At 40.2% G+C, this 23515-nt stretch overlaps 1 protein-coding gene across 5 annotated transcripts in view; it reads right to left on the bottom strand.

Moving 5' to 3' along the window:
* Positions 1–23515, bottom strand: part of LOC106092815 (endothelin-converting enzyme 2) — a 441390-nt gene that overhangs the window by 253112 nt on the left and 164763 nt on the right. The window lies entirely within an intron of this gene.

Below are 23515 nucleotides of genomic sequence, written 5' to 3'. Positions count from 1 at the left end.
GACATACACTTAAGCCAGTAATCGGCTTGCTGTAAGTTATAAAAACCAAAAAGTTACCTCGAAAAAGAAAATTTTAAATTTGGAATTCAGTGCTACTTACAAAATCCTTAATTGTTTTCCATACCACTCCCCTAAGTTGGTTAATGTCTAGTATCGTGTCCACACCTAAGTACCAGTATCTGTTAGCCGCGAAAGACGGACAATGACATAGGAAATGCTCCAGCGCCTCATCATCTTCCCCACATTCCCTATACAGGCTATCACTTTCCGCTTTTTTTGCATAAGAGAGCTCGTAGTCCTACGTGTCCCGTTATGACACCAACAGCTATACTGACCTTCTCCTTACTTCCTTTAGTCCTCGTCCTCTCACGATCCGGATCACCCCAGAGGATTTACGCCGTCCATCCGACTGTTTTACTGTTCCACAGTGTCGCCCACGCCCTTAAAACGGAATGCGTCGACCCGAAAGGCTTCGGGTTAACCAAGTTTTCAACGACAGTTGTCTGGCCATCGCTGCCAAATGGACTGTCATTTCATTCCCCCTTACTCCGTTGTGGCCCGGCAACCAAACGATGCGGATTGCGCCATCCTCAGACAACGCATTAATCTGCTTCTTGCACTGCAAGACTGTTCGTGACCTTACCGCCCTGGTTGTTATAACCTTTATGAACACACTTACCGTTAAGATGTTCACACTTGACGTCCTCGAGTTTGTGCCACACCACCTGACGCATTCCGTGATCGCCCGGATCTCCGCCTGCAGGAGCGTATTTTGGTCAGACAGTCTGAAATAGAACTCAGTCACTGGGTTCTCAATGCAGAACCCCAGGCCCACTCTGCCTCTGGCTTTGGTCCGTCCGTGTAACATGATCTTCCAGTCGGCAATACCAGGGGGTCGTCAGTCCGAGACTGTGCCGCTGGCAGCAGTGCCTTCCAGGTTTACTATCGCCTCAATTATACTGCGATAGTATGAGCTGCTCCCATCCTCAATCGATTCTCCAATCGCCTTAGTCTCATAGCCGCAGATATCAGATATCTAGAATAGTCTCCAGTGCCCTTGTGGACGTAGTCCTCCTAGCTCCGCCTATGACAAGACAAAATGTTCTCTGAACCTGTTGTATGGTCCTTATGTTGCACTTTTTCTCCATAGCAGTCCACCAAACTACTGAGGCGTAAGTAAGTATTGGTCTTATCACGCTCCTGCAGAGCCAGTGGGCTATCCTCGGATTCAGGCCCCATTTCGAGCCAACGGCCCTTCTATATGGTCTGGGTAACGCAGATGTAGAGTTTAGGTTCTTCGATGTTCTCACAGCAAAAGTCGTTGCTGGCAACTTTCAGTCTATCTGCATGTTTGCCGATTAGACAGTGACCTGTCATGACGAACACAATGACTGAGACGTCTGTTCTAGCCAATGCCAGCAAAGCGGTATATCTCTTCAAGTCTAGATTAGGCCACATAGTTTTGGAATGCTCACAGACCTCTCTTTGTGACTATCTATCATTCGTTGTCCTTCGTGCCTGACCCTGAAAACTTAGCTTACAAGTCGCTAGAAACATACCCACAGATTCCAGTATCCCTGGAATGCGTAGGGTAGTTCCAAGTCTCGCAAGAAACATGTTTAGAAATCTAAACATTCTGCTGGCGGCCAAAACTAATTGCAAGATATTTCTACGTATTATAGTAAACTATAAAAGCATATACATAATTTAGCAAAATGGATTGTAAGTTAAAAATATACATATTTAAGATCTAAACATTCACGGGCGGCGGACAACAACAATGTTTCTTTCTTTCTTGCTAAATATTTGTAGACTACATATTCTAACGGTACTATTATTAAGAAGCAAGTTTGGCATACCCATAATGAGATGCCATGACAATTCCTTGAGGTGGACTGGTTTCACCTTCATCATGTGATTTTAAATAATATTAAAATACTGACGAGTGATTGATTTGACTGAAATTGAGGTTTTTTATCTATGTCCTTAATATCTCTTACAAAATACGAAGCGGAATTATAGGACATCTCAGGTCTTGACTCTGGTGACGCCGCTAATATGTTTCGTCCGATCCTTGCAGTGCATCCAGCTTGGAGAGAAATGATACCTAGGCTTGTCAATTCATATACTGCCTTAGTGTGTTCAGAGCACAGAACATGAACCGAAACTTGCTTCTTGGTTTTAAATAGCCATGACCCTCTTGTCTGCAGTTCAATCCAAACATTCCTGTAATGAGTATTCAACGACTAACACTAATATTTGATTGTTGGTTTAAACGTGGCTAGCTTACATGATTGATAGTTTACGTCTTCCCAGGCCCAGGCCTCTGCAAAGTAACTCTAGAGGCTCAAGAAATAAAATCGGGAGATCGGTTTATATGGGAGCAATATCAGGTTACATACCGCGTCAGATCATATTTTGTACATATGTTTAGGGTCATAGAAAGTCACTGTGCAAAATTTTCAGCCAAATCGGATAAGTGTTACGCCCTCAAGAGGGCTTAGAAGTACAATCGGGAGAATGGTTTATATGGAAGCTATATCAGATTTTGGACCAATTTGGGCTATACTTTATACGTATGCTGAAGGTCATAGCAGAATGAGCTCATCGTGAATAGAGCCCATACTGTGCGAACGTGTTTTTTATTCGCTCCTTAAAAACGATAAATTGTTCGAATGAAAAGGTAATTTACCTTTATCACAATAAAAAATTACCACAATAAAAAAATTAAATAAGTTGGAACGTTAAAGTGACCGTAAACATTGTTGTGATTTGGAGCTGTTAAGTTGTTTATTGGAAAAACAAATTAAACAGAGAACTTTTGTGTTTGATGGGTTTGACCTTTTATACTTTTTGTGCTTTGTTCAAAACAAACCAATACAAAACTTTGTGTTTAACATTGTGTTAAAGTTGGTTGTTGAACAATATAAAGTTCTTTTTACATATTTTCACTCAGTGTGGTAAAGCTTTTACGTCATCTTAAATTCAATGAGCTGTTCAAAGGATAACTGCAAAAACTTGTCTATCGTTTCTATGGTATGCTGCTGGCTTTGTCTTGTCTCATATCACGACAAATGCGTGAAATAAGCCGCTCGAACTGCTGACAATCGAAGACCCAATAAAGGCTTGCGTTGGTGCTGTAGTAAATGCCGATCGTATGAAGTCGAATTTTAAACTTTACTCAAAACTATACGTTTTGTGATTAATAATAATAATAATAATAATAATAATAATAATAATAATAATAATAACAATAATAATAATAATAATAATAATAATAATAATAATAATAATAATAATAATAATTTTTTTTTTTTTTTTTTTTTTTTTTTGCGGGTCAGGATGGGAAAATGCTTTACGCATGTGACGAGTACGTCTCTCGGCTTATGCCGGGCTCCGTAGTCAACGGTACCTGTTAAAAACCCACCCTGTGACACCCCTGGGAGTTAATTCCACCTCGGAACCGCTTTCGCATTACTTCGAGGTGGACCCCATGTCTGGTGATTATCCATTTCGTCTTCATTGTGTCTGCGTCCAGACCTCCGCATTTATACTCTACGCCGCTGCGTCCAGGTCAGCTTTCTTCCTGCGCAGTACTTGTTCGGCATATCTCTTCACCGCCTCCCACTTTCTCTCGTCCTCCAGCATTTTTTGGACTATTGTCTCAGGCGTAACGTCGCCAATCGCTGCTTCCAACTCGCTGCGTCTTTCAACCCAGCGCTCGCAGTGGAAAAAAGTGTGCTCCACATCGTCTTCAACTTCAACCTCCTCATAAATACACTTGCTTGAGGAGCATTTGCCCATTTTATGCAGGTATTTCCGGAAGTAACCATGTCCTGTTAACATCTGTGTGACGTAATAGTTGACGTCGCCGTGCTTCCTTTCTTTCCATATCCGTACATCGGGTATTAATCGTCGCGTCCATCTGGCCCGATTTTCGCTAGTCCACCTTTGTTGCCATCTCTCGGTAGTCTCCTCTCGTATGGCCTGTGTATGATCCATTTGGGCCCCGTCCTGTATTCTTTGAGTGTTGGACCTCTCGGTGTAGAGCCTGGCGCGCTGCATGGCCTGCAGGTCTATCGGAACCATTCCGGCTATTACAAGGGCTGCGGGCTCCGACACTGTCCGGTAGGATGATATGACTCTAAGTGCCGCCGTCCTCTGTACCGAGAGCAGGGATTTCGCTCGGTATGCCGTCTGCAGTGTCTGGCCCCATATTTCGCTTCCATAGAGGAGGATGCTATTGCATGTCTCCATTAAGAGTCTGCGCCTGCTTGGGAGAGGCCCACCTATGTTTGCCATCAGTCGACTAAGTTGCGCCGTTATCTTTGAGGCTTTTGTTGTCGCGTGCCGTATTTGCTCTGCGTAGGTCAGCTTTGTATCTAGTCGGATTCCTAGATATTTGATCGATCTCTTGGTCTTCACCAGTATATCGTCTATACGCATATCCACTTCCACTGGGATATTTTTTCTCGTTAGGAGAAGTAGTTCCGTTTTCTGCATCGCAAGTTGTAGGCCATGGGAATCTAGCCAGTCCCTTGCCCTTAGCATCACCTGCCGTAATTTGCGCTCAGCGCCTTCCGTGTCTCTTGCCGTGATGACTGCAGCAATGTCATCAGCATATCCTACTAGAAAGGTTCCGTCTGGCATTTCCATTCGCAGTATTCCATCATAACTGGCATTCCAGAGGTCCGGTCCGAGTATGGAGCCCTGCGCCGCTCCTGATGTGACCTCATATTCACTCGTTCCATCTTGAGAATTATAGATAAGTACCCTGTCACTCAAGTAACTTCTCATTATTCTCATCAGGTACGCCGGGATATTAAAGTCCTCTCTGAGCGATTTGAGGACGTCAGACCATCTAAGGCTGTTGAAAGCGTTCTTCACATCCAGTGTGGCCAAGAGGACAATTGGCCTGGAGTAGTGGTTCCTTTGCCTAGCCACCTCTACTATCTCCACCACATCTCTGAGGGCTCCGATCGTGGACATTCCTGCCCGGAAGCCATGTTGTCTCATTGAGAGTCCACCTCCCTCGATGATGGCGTCCTGGAGCCGTGGCTTCAGTAGTCTCTCCAAAAGCTTGCCGGCCGTATCCAGCATACATAGTGGTCTGTATGTGGATGGGGATATTGGATCACCTTTGCCTTTGCTTATGAGCACCAGCTTTTGTCGCTTCCATACTTCCGGAAAAACACCTGCCATTAGACACCGATTAAACATTTCAAGAAGAAATTCGGGTCTATTCTCGGCTATCAGCCTGATTACCTCGGACGGTATTCCGTCGGGGCCGGGGGCTTTTCTGCTCTGGAGGCTGCGGGCTGCATTCTTTAGCTCCTCTATCGTGAACGGGTTTATGTTTTCCGTTGGCTCTTCATTAACTTCGTCTTCTATACGGTCGTGTCGGGGAAAGAGTGTATGGTAATAATAATAATAATAATAATAATAATAATAATAATAATAATAATAATAATAATAATAATAATAATAATAATAATAATAATAATAATAATAATAAATAATAGCGCTCAAGATATTTTTCTGACCTCATAAAGCCGAATATGATTACAGGGATACTCAAAAGTCTGTTGTGGTTTATTTGCCAAATACTCATTCAAACAAGTAAAAAGGCGTTAAGTTCGGCGGGGCCGAACTTTGGATACCCACCACCTCGGGTATATATGTAAACCACCTTTCATCAAAATCAGGTGAGAATTGCATACCTTATGTCCCATAGAAGTTTTATGGAAATATGATCTGTTTTGAACCAAATACTAATAAGTACAAGTCATTGTTCAATTATGTATAACAAAATTTGGTCTTTTAGTAGCTATATCTAAAAATAAACCGATCTGAACCATATACAACATGAATGTCGAAAATCACAATATAAGTCAATGTGTCAAAATTTCAGTTAAATCGGATTATAAATGCATCTTTTTTGGGGCCAAGACTTTAAATCAAGATATTGGTCTATATGGCAGCTACATGCAAATCTTGATCAATCTAGACCAAATTGCAGAAATATGTGAAGGGGCCAAATCTGGGCCGATCTGTGCCATAATGAAGTATGTCAAGGGGCTTAACTTAACTCATTGTCCCAAATTTCAGCAAAATCGGATAATAAATGTGGCTTTTGTGGGCCTAAGACCCCATATCGGAGGATCGGTCTATATGCGGGCTATATCAAGATATAGTCCGATATAGCCCATCTTCGAACTTAACCAGCTTATGAACAAAAAACGAATCTGAGTAAAGTTTCAGCTCAATATCTCCATTTTTGAAGACTGTAGCGTGATTTCAACAGACAGACGGACATCCAGTTGGAGTGTTGATATATATGTCAAGCATACGTCGTCTATTCTTTGCGCATTTGATTTATCTCTTGGAGATTTTAATTTGCCAATTAGTTTACTGCCGGCTTAACACAAAGCAATACTATTTACAACTTCTTTAGTAAACTTCTCGGCCTTATATTCGTAAGTCATCCTGACAATTTTTCGGTTTTTCCATGCGACCCTTTAGTCCACCCTGAGGGTAAATATCATTCCATAACAAAAGGTACATATATAGATTGGACTATACTTCAAACTTTGGAGTCATTAGATGAGATGATTGAAATGTTTTACTCTGTTTTGAAAAAGCTAGAGCTGTTCCGAAAAAAATTATCTCTAGGAATACTGGTTCCCCGTGGAATAGGAAAAATAAGCTTTAAAAAATATTAAAAAAAAGTGGTTCATATTTGGACTTTGTAAAGGGTGATTTTTTTGAGGTTAGGATTTTCATGCATTAGTATTTGACAGATCACGTGGGATTTCAGACATGGTGTCAAAGAGAAAGATGCTCAGTATGCTTTGACATTTCATCATGAATAGACTTACTAACGAGCAACGCTTGCAAATCATTGAATTTTATTACCAAAATCAGTGTTCGGTTCGAAATGTGTTTCGCGCTTTACGTCCGATTTATGGTCTACATAATCGACCAAGTGAGCAAACAATTAATGCGATTGTGACCAAGTTTCGCACTCAGTTTACTTTATTGGACATTAAACCAACCACACGAATGCGTACAGTGCGTACAGAAGAGAATATTGCGTCTGTTTCTGAGAGTGTTGCTGAAGACCGTGAAATGTCGATTCGTCGCCGTTCGCAGCAATTGGGTTTGTGTTATTCGACCACATGGAAGATTTTACGCAAAGATCTTGGCGTAAAACCGTATAAAATACAGCTCGTGCAAGAACTGAAGCCGAACGATCTGCCACAACGTCGAATTTTCAGTGAATGGGCCCTAGAAAAGTTGGCAGAAAATCCGCTTTTTTATCGACAAATTTTGTTCAGCGATGAGGCTCATTTCTGGTTGAATGGCTACGTAAATAAGCAAAATTGCCGCATTTGGAGTGAAGAGCAACCAGAAGCCGTTCAAGAACTGCCCATGCATCCCGAAAAATGCACTATTTGGTGTGGTTTGTACGCTGGTGGAATCATTGGACCGTATTTTTTCAAAGATGCTGTTGGACGCAACGTTACGGTGAATGGCGATCGCTATCGTTCGATGCTAACAAACTTTTTGTTGCCAAAAATGGAAGAACTGAACTTGGTTGACATGTGGTTTCAACAAGATGGCGCTACATGCCACACAGCTCGCGATTCTATGGCCATTTTGAGGGAAAACTTCGGAGAACAATTCATCTCAAGAAATGGACCGGTAAGTTGGCCACCAAGATCATGCGATTTGACGCCTTTAGACTATTTTTTGTGGGGCTACGTCAAGTCTAAAGTCTACAGAAATAAGCCAGCAACTATTCCAGCTTTGGAAGACAACATTTCCGAAGAAATTCGGGCTATTCCGGCCGAAATGCTCGAAAAAGTTGCCCAAAATTGGACTTTCCGAATGGACCACCTAAGACGCAGCCGCGGTCAACATTTAAATGAAATTATCTTCAAAAAGTAAATGTCATGGACCAATCTAACGTTTCAAATAAAGAACCGATGAGATTTTGCAAATTTTATGCGTTTTTTTTTAAAAAAAAGGTTATCAAGCTCTTAACAAATCACTCTTTAAATTACTCCGTGATAAGATCGGAATATACTATCTTGAATAAAAAACTATATCATGGCTATATATTGAGAATGAACAATGAATTGATATCTAATCATAAATCTTTTTTTGGTTTCATTAAATCTAAGCGTCGATGTAATGATTTTACAAAGAGGTAACATTTCGGAAAAGATGTTGCAGATGATGACACTGGAATTTCTAATATATTTTAAAACAACCAATTCTGATAAAGTATATAATTCTACCCACCACTATCCCTATGGTATTACGGAATTTTCGACTATTACTGTTCCATTATTAGATGTAATAACAGTGTTACGCAATCTGATATGATGGATGGATGGAATCCGTTCGTCCTTTAAATACTTAAATATTGTGCAGAAAATTTTGCACTTCCTTTCTCTATAATGTTTAATAAGTTAATTTGGAAAGAATCTTTTATTGTTCCTTTAATTAAATCAGGTAGTAGAACTGAGGCGTCAAACTATAGAGGAATTGGTAAATTGAACACAATTCCCAAATTATTTGAAAAGATGGTGAAAAAGGTATTATCTTTTCAAGTTTCATCTATTTTTTGTAAATTTCATCATGGCTTCCGAAAACATCGGTCTACTGTAACAAATCATTTGAAATTAACTACAATTCTAAATGAAGAGTTAAGAAGTCGATATCAGACGGATTGTATTTATACGGATAAGGTTAAACATGAATTATTGTTATTGAAGTTGTATCTTATGGGGTTTTCGAACCCATTCTTGAACTGGATAAAATCCTAGCTAATGGGCAGAGCTCAAATGGTGAAAATAGTAAATAATTTTTCTAATAAAGATAATGTGACGTCTGGTGTCCCTCAAAGATGCCGTCTTGGACCAATTTTATTTACATTATTTATAAATTATCTGCCTAATGCAATACTTCAGTGTGAGGTTCTAATGTATGCAGATGATGTAAAAATTTTCTATTCTTTTAATGAGGAGTCAAACCAATGCATATTGCAATCTGATCTCATCGAGTTTTATAAATGGTGCAATACAAACTTGTTGGAACTTAACACTTGGAAATGTAAACACATGTCTTTCTTTCGGCTCAAGAAGATAGATACAAATTATTATTTGAATATTTATATAGTGAAGTATGTGGATTCTATTCATGATTAGGAGATCCTGTTGGATCAACGGTTAGATTTTAGGTAACATATTTATCTAATTAGGAATAAGCCTATAAAAGCCTGGGATTTATCAAGCGTTGGAGAAGGAATTTTAAGACCCCTTGATAACTAAACAATTATATATAATATTTTTGCGCAGTACTTTAGAATATGGGTGCATTATATGGAGTCCGGTCTATTCTATTCACTCAAAAGTGATTGAGTCTGTTCAAAAAATTTTCTTCTATTTTGGCTCCGGGGCGTGGCTGGGATCCTCGGGGTCTTCCGTCGTATAAATTTAGATTAAACGTCATTAAATTACCTACATAAAAAATTACCTACATAAACAATGCAAAATATTAATTTCCTTCTCAAAATTATGCAATGGAAAATAATCTCCGATTTCATTTTGAATAGAATTTTTATAAATTATCCTTTTAGACCATCCCGTAACTATCCGCTGATTAAATTATGTCATTTTACATCGAACTATGAAATCAATAACCCTTTACGCCGCCTATTTGTTGAATTTAATAATAATTATAATCTCTTTGATCTCTCTGAAAATCGTGATTCTGTTAAAAGTTAATACTACACCTTAATACAGTTTTTGTTTTTTCATTTAATCTAAAATGTTGTATATATTTGTATTGTATATATACGTAGTTCATAATTTAGTCTGTAAGAATTATGTAATCTACAGACTTAATAATAAATACTAAAAAAAAGTATTTCAGCCAAATCGGATTAGAACTGCGCTTTCTAGACGCTGAAGAATTAAATTGAGGTTTATATGAGAGCTGTATCAGGTTAATGACCGATTCAGACATTTTAAACTATGTTAAGGGTCATAGAAAACGTCACTGTGCAAAATTTCAAAGGTATCCAGGATACGTGCCATGGTTTTGAGTAGAAAGTACAAAAGGCTTTTAGGTTTGTAGGCCTTTCGTATCGAATAACTAGCCTTGCTGGCCTTGCGTATAAATACCACCCTTGCCTCCTGCCAGGCTTGCGGGGTATAAGCAAGTACTAGGCACAATGTGAAAATAGTGGCCAGATGGGGCGCCTGATTGTCGATCGCTTTCTTTAGTAACGCCGGAAATATTCCAACGGGTCCGGGTGACTTAAATGGTTTGAAGCTCCCAAAGGTTTCCTTTAAAATAAATTCTGTAATGATGAGCCTTCGATCAACCTCATTATTCCAAGATTCCTGTGTCTCCTAGAGTCCCGTCGTATCCTGTGGAAAATGCATTTTCATCAAAAACCTCAACATGTCCTCCGTTGTTTCTACTCACTCCCATGTCGTCAACTAACGTTTCAGTTTGGACATGGGTTTTTGAGAGAAACTTTTTCATCTTGGCAGCGTTATTAACGCAATCGACCTGTTCGCAGAAAAGCTTCCAGGAGGCAGGTTTTGCCGCTCTGGTAGTCTTATTGTATTCCTTGAGCCGTGTGTAATACACATCCTAATGTACTTCAGCTTTTTTATGACGTGTACTGTTGTAAATTCTGCGGACCTCTTTAAAAATGTTGCGAATCTCTTTTGTAACCCAGTGTTTTTCTTGGGCTGATTACCTTTATCGAAGAGGACAACTATCTTCGAAATACTCCACTAGGGCAGTCGTAATCCTGTTGATATTGTCGTCAATGTCTTCTATGCTTGGACAATCTAAATTAACTCGCCCAAGTCTGTTTGTTAGTTGTCTTCCGCATTTTGGCCAGTTGGTTTTCAACTTATTACGGAAGCTTATCGGATTAATTATAACGGAGCGGACATGTTTTCTTCGCTCCTACAAGAAAAAAAGTCCATATCTCGGATACCTATGACGAAAAATTTTAAATCCTTTTAGAAGTAGGCTCAAAATGGATTCCAAAGACCCAACAGATGCGGTTGTCCTCCCCTCCTATAGGTGTGAGTGTCTTGGCACCTGTAGTCGAGAGTAATGCTTCAAGCGGACAACCAGTCGTCAGTCTAACGAATAAGGAAAAGAAAGATAAACTAGAGGGATGCACAGTTCGTGCCAGCTTTTATGTTAAGGTCGTGTTTCATCGCAGCCGAATCGAGAGAAGAGGAAGATACCCTCTTACACCGGAGTGGCAAGGTAGCACAACAGATATGAAATGACTTATGCAGTCATCAATATCGACTGTGCATCCGGTAGGATTCCACCAATTCGTCGGTCCCAGGTAATGTCACTTGTAAATGAACGGGTTATTGAACATGTGTTGAACTCTGAAGAGGGTCCACCAGTACGAATTATGAGCTGCGAGTACAGAGGGAAATTTAACTGTATTCATATGTATTCATACCGCCAAAAAACTCCTTGGAAGTATCCACACTCCCTGGGATGCAAAGCTCGACTTTGTAAGAAAGATGAACATCCCACAGCTCACCAAGGCGACGGTCTTCATCAAGGATGTGGGCGGCGAAATTGTGACGGAACGCATGATGCAAGTCTTAAACAAGCAAACGAAGACCACAAGCTGGTGGGCATTGATCAAGTCTCCGTGACAAGTTTGGCTAAGGCTGAAGGCATGGCGTACTACGAGGCCAAGGCCTTCTTTTTCACGATTGGGAAGACTGGGTTAGGCATACATCCGCATATTGTGCCATCAGGCGGTTCAGTGGCGGGATACTCAAAACCACTTAACGCAGAGGGGGCCGACGACAAAACCATCACCAACTCTCTCAATATTAGGAAGACCAGGATAAGCAAAGATCCTAATACTAAAACATCATGCAGTACAGGGGCGAGAGACCCAACACAGCCAAACGAAAAGCGACCCGACGACGGAATCCTCAATGACTTTCTCGTGATTATAAATAATAGGATGACTAAAGATTCTAATTTCCGAACATCAGGCAGTGCAGTGACAGAGAACTCAATGCCGCCTTACGCACAGGGAGCCAATGATGAGACCATAATCTACACCGAAGCAGCCCATTTACTCAAGGATAGGCAAAGATCCTAATATTAAAACATCAGGCAGTATAGTGGCGGGAAAGTCAATGCAGCCTAAAGAACAGGTAGCAGACGATAAGAGAATCATCCACTCCTAAGAAGCCCATCTTATGGAGGATCAATGATTGAGGTCATCCAGATAAATCTCCACCGGAGCGAGACCGCTACTTACGCTCAAATGGAGAAAATCAGCGAGGGCAAGAATCACAATGCCTTAATTTAGGAGCCATGGACGACCAGGAACAAAGTTTCTGACTGGACCACTTTATTTGTCATAACATTTAAATTATATTCCACAGGACAACTTCGGACGCAAAAGGGATGAGACAGGGAGACGGTGGAGAATTCCTGGCATCACTTTATCGACTCTCCGACACCGACAGCCACTTCGGAGGTGCCACCGTTGGTGAGAAAAGCAAAACAGACCAGAAAAGTGGTACGAATAGGGTGCAATGCCGGGTCCAAGCCCTGGCAGAACTCATGAATACCTGATAACACTAATAATGGTAATACCGCTATCTTTGTGATTAGGATTAGGGAGGAGGTTTTAGATGTTACAATATGTTCGGAAAATTTTGTTGATGAAGTTCAGGATTGGACGGTCTCCAATGAGCGCTTCTCTTCTGACCATCGCTATATAAGATTCAAATAGCACGGTCAGCGCCAAGTCCGATAAGTTTCCGTAATAGGTTAGGTTAGTTTAGGTTAAAAAGAGGGTGCAGATATTTATTCGCCCCATGCCACTATGGACATACATCTAAGCTAGCAATCGGCTAGTTGTGCGCTCTAAAAACTATAAAGTAACATCTAAAAAGAACATTTTAGATTAGGAATTCCGTGCTACTTACAAAATCCTTAATTGTTTTCAATACCAGTTCCCTAAGTTGGTTCATACCTGATATTGTATCTCCACCTAAGTGCCGATATCAGTTAGACGCGAAACCCAGGCAATGACAAAGGAAATGCTCCAACGTCTCATCATCTTCCCTGCATGCCCTACACATGCTATCACTTGCCGCACGGATTTTACAAAAGTGAGCTCGTAGTCCTATGTTTCCCGTTATGATCCCAATAGCTATACTGACCTCCTTCTTGCTTCCTTTCAGTAATATCCTGGTTTTCTCACGATCTGGATCCCCCCAAAGGATTTTCCGTATTATGGTCAGGCAGTCTAAAACAGATCTCAGTCCCTGGGTTCTCAATATAAACCTCCAGGCCCACTCTGTCCTCTAGTTTTGAAACATGATTTTCAGATGGCAATACTAGGGTTCCGTCAATCCATGACCTGTGCCAAGTGACTCGCACTCGACTTCAAGATTCATCTCAGGTATCCGATTGGAAACCTCTTCCCTTCCTTCCAGTCTTCCTATCGGCGCCTCGATTATACCGCAATGGTATGAGCTGCTCCTGTCCTCAATCCATTCTCTCATCGCCTTAAGTCTCATAGCCCCAGTGGCTGCCTCACACTTAATCTGTATGTCTATGGGTCGGATATCTAGAACTATTCCAGATATCCGATATGCCCTAGTGAGAGTAGTCCTCATCGCTCCGCCTATGGCAAGACAATATGTTCTCTGAACCTGTTGTATGGTCCTTATGTTGCACTTTTTCTCCATAGCAGTCCACCAAACTACTGAGGCGTAAAAAAGTATTGGTCTAATCATACTCCTGTATAACCAGTGGACTATCCTGGGATTCAGGCCCCATTTCGAGCCTACGGCACGCCAACATAGTGCCCAACATCTGTGAGCCTTCCCACTACGCTCCTGAATGTGACACTTCCAATTCAGTTTCCTGTCCAAGATCACACCTAAGTATTTGACCTTGTCAGATATCGAAATCGTCTTATTGAGGAAACGTGGTGCGTTAAATTGGCCCAGCTTCGTCTTCCTCGTTAACAGGCAAATTTCATTCTTCTCTAGGTTAACATTGAGACCTCTGGGTCTAGTTCAGTCATATGCCATATGCAATACCCTTTCGGCCCTTCTGCATAGCTCGTTCGGATCCTTACCGTAATAAGTTATTGGGAGAAGACTTGGGCAAAATAATTTTTTTTTAATATATTGAAATATTTATTTAACTTCAAACCCAAAGTCGTTATTTGTGTTTAAATTTTTATTTATTTTTCAAAATTTCGCCCATCCATTGGTGGGCATTTTAAAGAAAATCTAACATAAAACAAAATATATAAGCAAACACGTATAAGCATAATATTTAACATCATCTATATCATACTTTAACTTACAAAAATGTTGTGTAACGAAAATACAAACAATACGAAGATTTGTTGTTATATTCATGATATGTAACGTTTCCAGCGTCAGTCTCTTGTTGGTATTTATCTCGTTATCGATGACTCTCACTCTCTCTAAGTCTGGCTAATGTTGTTCTGTAGCACAGTGTTCGGCTAGTGCTGTTTTAGGTGAGTATTTTTGGCTCTAATTTTATGATTTACAATATGATTTACGCCCTGCTAATCTGGTTTATTTATTTATGCTTGTTGCAACATAGATCATTGGACAAACATTAGTTCCATTGCCGTTGCATTTTATTTTAAAAACTATTGGGTTGCCCAAAAAGTAATTGCGGATTTTTCATATAGTCGGCGTTGACAAATTTTTTCACAGCTTGTGACTCTGTAATTGCATTCTTTCTTCTGTCAGTTATCAGCTGTTACTTTTGGCTTGCTTTAGAAAATAAGTGTAAAAAAGTATATTTGATTAAAGTTCATTCTAAGTTTTATTAAAAATGCATTTACTTTCTTTTAAAAAATCCACAATTACTTTTTGGGCAACCCAATATATTCAATATATATATATAGAAAATGTATAGAAGACAATGTCAACAGGATTTCGACTGCAATAGTGAGGTCTTTCGAAAACAGTTGTAGCCTTCGAGAAAGGAAATCAGTCCAAGAAAAACCCTGGATGACCGGCGAGATTCGTAACACTGGGAAAGTGGTCCGCAGACTTTACAACAGAGTACTTCATAAAAAAACGGAAGTTTACTGGAATGTGTACTACACACTGCTCAAGGAAAACAATAAGATTACCAGAATGGCAAAAGTGTCTCCTGGAAGCTTTGAAAAAGTTGCTCGCAGAAACCCGTGTCCAAACTGAATCGTTAGTAAACGACATCGGAGTGAGAGCAGAAATAACGGAGGGCATGAGGCTTTTGATGAAAACGCATTTTCCACAGGACAGGCCTCACGAAGACACCGGAATCTTGGAATAATGAGGTTGATCGAAGGCTAATCATAACGGAATTTATGGTCAAGGAAGCCTTGAGCAGCTTCGAATATGACAACAACTTTAAATGAAGCCATACAGAGATGTATTACAGCCGAAAAGAGTTTTGGTCTAAATACGGAGAAGGTGTTTTCTTTGAATAGAATAGATATGACAAATGAGAAGAACTTTAGAAATGGTAATGGCTATAGACACAATGATAATGGTTTCGGAAACTCAAACAGACACAATTACAGTAACAATACTTGAAAAAATCACGATTATGGTGGTAAAAAGTAAAATTATGGCAATCAAGGTAAGAGGAATAAATCGCATAGTGGATGTAAAATAGCCTCAATAACTACCAAAGAATTAATGGCACAACAGGAAAACTCAGAAAGACGAATATTAAGGATGTTTAATGTAGCTCTTATGACAAATGATTTTGTTTCACTGAAATGCAAGGACAAGCGTTTAATATTTTAATAGATGCCGGATCTGATGTTTCTACTTGCAAAGATATTTTTTTAAACGTGAATAACGGTAATACTGCGAGATTAACTGGCATTATTGAAGAAGGAGTTCAAGGTATTGGCATATCTCGATTGGAATCGGAACTAGATTCCGAGAAATTATGTTATGATTTTAAAAAATTCAAGAAGATTTACCCATACCCGCAGATGAAATCATAGGTGGACACATTTTGGTGTAATATTTGTGCAAAATAGGCTTTGGAAAACATATCCTATTGTCACACACGGCAACCCCTAACTAGAATCAATGTATGCAAACCTATGCTGCGCGTATATCAGGAGTGGCAGTCTGTTATTAACCGCAGAAATCCTGTGGGGGGATCCAGATCGTGAGAAGAGGAGACTATTACTTAAAGGAAGTCAGTATAGCTATTGGTATCATGACGGGACACATACGACTACGAGCTCACTATGTGAAATCGGTGCGGCAAGTGATACCATGTGTAGAGCATAGGGGAAAGATGATGAGACGTTGGAGCATTTCTTATGCATTGCTTTCGGGGCTAACAGACTACGGCACTTAGGTGGAGACACAATTCTAGACATGAACCAACTTAGGGGAATGGCATGGAAAACAATTAAGGATTTTGTAAGTAGCACGAATTCCTAACTTAGATTTTCTTTTTCGAAGCCGATTACTGGCATAGGTGTATGTCCATAGTGGCATAAGGCGGATTAATATCTGTACCCTCTTTTTAACTTGACATAACCTAGTCTATTAACCGCGTAATGATACACAACGCCTCAGCCGGCGCACTACCATTCATTCAATCTATTAAAGTTTACTTTTCTTTATTAATTTTATTTTTTAAATAAACAGAACTGAACTACTAATTTATTTAATGTTAACCAAATCTTTTATTAATAAGAAAGGCCAACTAAATCACTCGACGTCCTTGACATATTTTCAGAAGTGGAATGCTCTTTCATGACGTATTTTTGAAAGAGAGAAACATGTTTTTTCTGTAAAGACAAAGAGATAAGTTTGACGAAAGGAAAATATGTTGAAAATCCTAGAGGTGTTTGTACGTTACAAAAATTAATGATCATTGTCGAAGGGACATTAGGAAGTGTGTTTGTGTTAATAGAGATCAGCGGGAATTCCTCAAAAGCGACATTATTGCTATTGTTATATTTTCTGTACGTGTGTGCAACAACTCACTTGTAACGAATAAAGCAGACCAGACAGTGAAGCATTAAAAGACGTGAGCAACTCCAATGTCGTGAAATTCTATGACGAGAGCAGATTAGAATTTGTTTTGTGACTTCGATATTTTTCGGTATGTGTGAGAAGAAACAAATTGTTTTGTTGGAGGAATGTATGCACGGAAAAGATTGACACATCTCTCGAAATCGACGGTCATGCTCTAAACTCAGATTTAGTTGTGGTAGACGATGAATTGCTACCCGAAGACATTTTACTGGGAAGAGTCGTGACGGAAATAAATTCGTAATTAAAGGGGATAAATGCTGGTTAGAGGCTGACTACAAAATCAACATCGGTGACCCTATGGATCAACACGAGGTATTAGAGCTGAAGAAAATAATCACCAAACAACCGTATTTCAATTTTTCTGAACTCAGTAGATGTGCGATATCGAAAATGGTCATACAACTTCAAACGGAAGAGCTGATGAATTTAAAACCTTTTCGTATACCCTTCGCCTAACGGGCTTTCTGATATTGTAGACGATCTACCGAAATGCGAAATTATTAGACCTTCCGATTCATCGTATGCTTCCCCAGATGTATTGGTCGAGAAGAAGAACGGCGTGGACTACAGGCTCCTGACTAGTATTACGGGTTTGGAAGAGCAATTCGCTCAATTATCTGGTAACCGAAAATTTACTACCCTGGACATGAAGATGGGATATCATCAACTCGCAATAGACAAAAATTCGAAAAAGTATACTGCGTTTGTTACGATGGACGGTCATTTCGAATATAATGGTATGCCATTTGGACTGGCTAATGCTCCAGCGTGTTTCCAACGTATGACAGACCAGGTTAAAAGAGAAATGGATCGAGGGGAAATCTTAGCGTATTTGGATGACCTGATCGTACCAAGTAACACGATATCCGAAAACCTGAGGCTAGCCGAAAAATTCTTAAATATATTGGGTAAGTATGGATTAACCCTTAGACTCGAAAAATGTAACTTCATGCTACGAGAAATTATTTATCTGGGACACATCGTTAGTGGTGATGCTATTAGACCAGGAGAGCAAAAGATAAGGAGTTTTTCTTTCAAACGGTCTAGTGCCGTCAAATGGAAGAGCACATGTAAAGATTTTAAACACCAATAACGATTATGTAATGATAGATGATATCGATTGCAAGCCGCACTCGTTGAAAGGTTATCACATATGCTACGATAAAGCTACGAACAAAGGTGATAATAAAAGACGCTCAACATTACTTGGTGGTTTATACATCGACACAAATGACCCATATGCAATAGAATCAATTCCAACAATAGGGATATTTTGCACTTGCCCGGAGAGAAGCTGAATGTGAATAATATTTACACACAACAAAAACGACTGATTCCTCACCAGTATACATCAAGAACTATAGACTCCCTCAATGAAAATATAATACAACATTCGATTAGTCCATATAATTGGTAGAAATCTGTCGATAATAAGAAGAAATGGCCTTTGGTCGTCGATATCAGGAAGTTGAGTGATAAAATCGTGAGTGACAAGTTTCCGTTAACGAGAATTGAGGACATTTTAGATCGGCTAGTTAGAACTAAATATTTTGCAACTTTTGACATGACAGGTTCATACCACCAGATAAACCTACATACAGATTCACATCCTTTTAAGCATTTTCAACAACATATGGCCACTAATAATTTATACGTTTGTCTTTTGGCTTGAAAATTTCTTCAAACATCTTTCAAGAATGCTTACAATAGCTTTTAGTGGTTTAGTTGCATCCAAATTCTTTTATGTTGATGATATAATTGCATATGGCTCAGGTTTAAGATACCATAACGAAAACTTTTACAACGTTTTTCCTCGATTATTATATATCTAAATGCAACATAATACAGTTTTTGAAAGCAAGAGGTTGTTTTTTTGGGACACCTTATAACTGATAAAGGCGTAAAGATTGACCCAGCCAAGGACAAAGCTATAAAAAGTTACTCAATACCTACTTATGATGATTGATAAGGCCACCGTGGCGCAGAGGTTAGCATGTCCGCCTATAACGGTGAACGCCTGGGTTCCAATCCTGGCGAGACCATCAGAAGGAATTTTCAGCGGTGCTGGCAACATTGGTGAAGTACTATGCCATGTGTCGCACTGCGGCACGCCGTTCGGACTCGGCTATAAAAAGGAGGCCCCTTATCATTGAGCTTAAACTTGAGTCGGACTGCACTTATTGATAGGTGAGAAGTTTGCCCCTGTTCCTTAGCGGAATGTTCATGGGCAAAATTTGCAAATTTGCATTTTTACTTATGGTGATGAAGTGAGAAGCTTTGTGGCATTTTGCATCTATTAAAGACGCCTTATACCAAATTTTGCTGACAAAGCGAGAAGTTTAAGTTTAGGACGCATCAAACTATGGATTGGAAGCAGTATTGTCCCAAGGTGAAATTGAAATGTATTTACCTATTTCTGACGCCAGCGCTACCCTGTCAGAACACGATTTAAATAAACCTGTGATAGAGAAGGAGTTACGTGCTATACACTGGGGTATCAACTTTTTTAGACCCTATCTTTAAGGCAGAAAGTTTAAAGTGGTCATTGACCACAGGCCGTTGGTGTCGCTTTTTCCATCGCAACCCATCTTCGAAGATGACAAGGGTTTGTATGGACTTATGCGATTTCGAATTTGAGAGCGTCTATAAAAAAGGAAAGATGAACTCAAATACTAGAGTCCAGGATTGATATAATAACGAAACACTGAAGGCTATTATTCCTACAAAAGTAATTGTCGGTAATATATTGGGTTGCCCAAAAAGTAATTGTCGGTAATATAGTAGTAATATAGTCGGCGTTGACAAATTATTTCAACGGCTTGTGACTCTGTAATTGCATTCTTTCTTCTGTCAGTTATCAGCTGTTACTTTTAGCTTGCTTTAGAAAAAAAGTGCGCGAAATTTTGTTTACATTTGTTTGTTTGGCGTCAATTTTAATATGGGTACCACATGTATTGAAAGAAATTCATTTAACAAACCGAATAAACGCTTGTGATATGCACCTTAAACGCAATGAATTCGATCCGTTTTTAAAACGAATCATAACTGGAGATGAAAAATGGATTGTTTACAACAACGTTAGTCGAAAACGAGCATGGTCCAAGCATGGTGAACCAGCTCAAACCACTTCAAAGGCTGATATCCACCAAAAGAAGGTTATGCTGTCTGTTTGGTGGGATTGGAAGGGTGTGGTATATTTTGAGCTGCTTCCAAGGAACCAAACGATTAATTCGGATGTTCACTGTCAGCAATTGGACAAATTGAATACAGCCATCAAGGAGAAGCGACCAGAATTGGTCAATCGTAAAGGTGTCATATTCCACCAGGACAACGCTAGCCCGCACACATCTTTGGTCACTCGCCAACAACTAAGTGAGCTTGGCTGGGAACTTTTGATGCATCCACCATATAGCCCTGACCTTGCATCATCAGACTACCATTTATTTCGATCTTTGCAGAACTCCTTAAATGGTAAAACTTTCGGCAATGATGAGGCTATAAAATCGCACTTGGTTCAGTTTTTTGCAGATAAAGGCCAGAAGTTCTATGAGCGTGGAATACTAAATTTGCCAGGAAAATGGCAAAAGGTTGTCGAACAAAATGGCAATTATATATTTGATTAAAGTTCATTCTAAGTTTTATTAAAAATGCATTTACTTTCTTTTAAAAAATCCGAAATTATTGTACTTTTTAGGCAACCCAATAAGCATACAAAAGCTTCTTTATAATAAAAACACAGATGGTGACAACAACGATGAAACCCCTTAATTTAAGCCAGATCAACATTAAGTTTGGGAATGCGTATCACTAACTAATATAAAGAATGTGAGAAAAAAATTTTATTAAAAAAAGAAACATTAGGTTTTGGTAAAGATATAATTACTGCGTATTGCAGCGAAAATCCAATGAACAACAAGTTGTCTTTGGAGCAGTTGTTAACAGAAACGCAAAAAAAGGCAATATAAGAGCTAGCTCTTAATAAGTATTATAATACATTTAAATCCATGGCCATGGAAGAATTCAAAACCAAATTCAACTGCAGAAACAAAAATTAACAAAATTGCTAATAACTTGAAAAAAATATGCAGGGGTTATAATGTACCAATTCTGTTTTGTTGGAGTCCATGGAAATAGCAATTATTTTTTCTATGCGCACGTAGTGGAAGCCATTTAAGCGGTTTAAGAAACGGCAATTTAAAAGAACAATGTGAAAAATTCTTCCAGGATCTTAGCCACGGGCAGTCAGCGATTTTCGAGAGGAGAGTCTCAGTGAGAAGTCAGGTGGCACTGGCTCTTAATTAAATACTGAGTGCCAATGATACTCGAGATGACAAGGCGAGTTATTGGCGCCTTCAAATAGCCAATGGCCAACATCAGCGTCTGGTCGGCGAGCGTCGGATCTTGAAGCAAGCGGCTCGCCACAACGAGGGATACGTGTGCAATCCCACAAAACCCATGCGGTTGGGGCGCTGGGCCAGTAACCCGCCCCGGAAAACTGCGAACTATTTACAATGAGACACAAAAGGAATAGTAAAAACGGACCCCCCCCCCCAACGTTGACGACCCACGCAAACGAAAAAAGGACCATGATTTGCGGATCTGCACCTGGAATGGTCGCACTCCTTATAGAGAAGGTGCAATATACGCGCTGGCGGATGTATTAGAGAAGTACAAGGCAGATATAACCGCCTTACAGGAAGTGCGATGGACTGGGAATGGCGTTACTACAACTCCAAACGGTGACGAACTAAACTATAGCTGCCATAACACGAGGCATGAATTTGGCTGCAGATTTGTGGTTAGTCTGAAACACCTTGTCTTCAGCTTTACTCCGGTGGATGAGAGGCTAGCCACAATCCGCATAAAAGCTAAATTCTTCAATATCAGCCTTATTTGTGCCCATGCCCCGATGGAAAGCAAAGACGAGCAGACCAAGGATATTTTCTACGAGCGCCTAGAGAGAGAATGTGACCGCTGCCCCGCCCATGATATTAAAATCGTTCTGGGAGATTTTAATGCGAAAATAGGGAAGGAAGACATCTTTGGTCCAACAGTCGGAAAGTTTAGCCTCCACGAGATAACGTCCAGTAATGGGTTGAGGCTGATAGATTTCGCCGCGGCAAAACACATAGATTTCAACACAAAAATATTCACAAAGCCACATGGCTGTCACCCGATCACAACACGAGAAACCAAATTGATCACGTTGTGATAGATGGAAGGCATTCATCCAGCGTGTTAGATGTACGATCGATCCGTGAGGGAATATAGATTCCGATCATTACCTCGTTGCACCAAAGGTTCGCACCCGTTTGAACATGGCGATGAAAGAACGATCTGACACTGCACGGAAGCTGGACATTGAAAAGCTGCAAACACAAAAAATGGCAGCGGCATACTCCACTCGACTGACCCAACTGCTTGATGAAAGCACTCCTTGTTCCAAAGATATAATGGCGCAGTGGCAAACTTTTGGCCATTCTATGGAAAAGGCCGCGAAATCCGTACTTGGGTACACGAAGCCTCCTCCAAGAAACCCATGGTACGACCAAGAGTGTCGAGATGCTACTGAAGCCAAGAATGCGGCATATAGAGCAACCCTGCAATCAGTAGCAACGAGCCAGATGAAGAAGAGGTATCGGGAGAAAAGGAGAGAGGAGAAACGTCTATTCCGCGGAAAGAAAAAGGAAATGGAAAGACGTGAGTGTGAGCGAATTGAGATGTACAGGAGTCAGAATGAAGTCCGGAAATTCTACCAAAGAATTAAACATCAAACCGAAGGCTTTGGTGCAGGCACACACTCCTGTAGAGACAAAGAAGGAAATCTGGTAACTGACACAGATAACATGCTGAGGATATGAAAAGAACATTTTACCCAACTGCTAGTGTCCGATGTTGGCGGCGAAGAGTATACCGCAGAACCAATCCCTGATGATGGTATAGAATGTTTAGCTCCTAGTCAGAATAAGGTCCAAGTAGGGTCACTGCTACTTGGCAGAACAACAAGGCAGCAGGAGCCGACGGGTTACCAGCTGAAATATTTAAGACCGGAGGTGACACGCTGATAAGGCGTATGCATCAGCTTGTCTGCGTAATCTGGCTAGAAGAACGCATACCCGATGATTGGAACCTCAGCATACAAGAAAGAAGACAAAACAATATGCCAACTACAGAGGAATAAGTCTCCTCCCCATCGCATACAAAATACTCTCGAGCGTACTGTTTGAAAGATTGAAACCTAAAGTCAGTGAGATAATTGAGCCCTATCAATGCGGCTTTAGACCAGGTAAATCCACCCTAGACCAGATATTTACACTGCGCCAAATCCTGGAAAAGACCCGAGAAGGACAAATCAACACCTACCATCTCTTCGT

This window comes from Stomoxys calcitrans, chromosome 2 (genome assembly GCF_963082655.1).
Source record: "Stomoxys calcitrans chromosome 2, idStoCalc2.1, whole genome shotgun sequence".
Classification (NCBI taxonomy): Eukaryota; Metazoa; Arthropoda; class Insecta; order Diptera; family Muscidae; genus Stomoxys; species Stomoxys calcitrans.
Note: the sequence above shows the minus strand (reverse complement) of the source record. Positions and strands in the feature narration are given on the sequence as shown.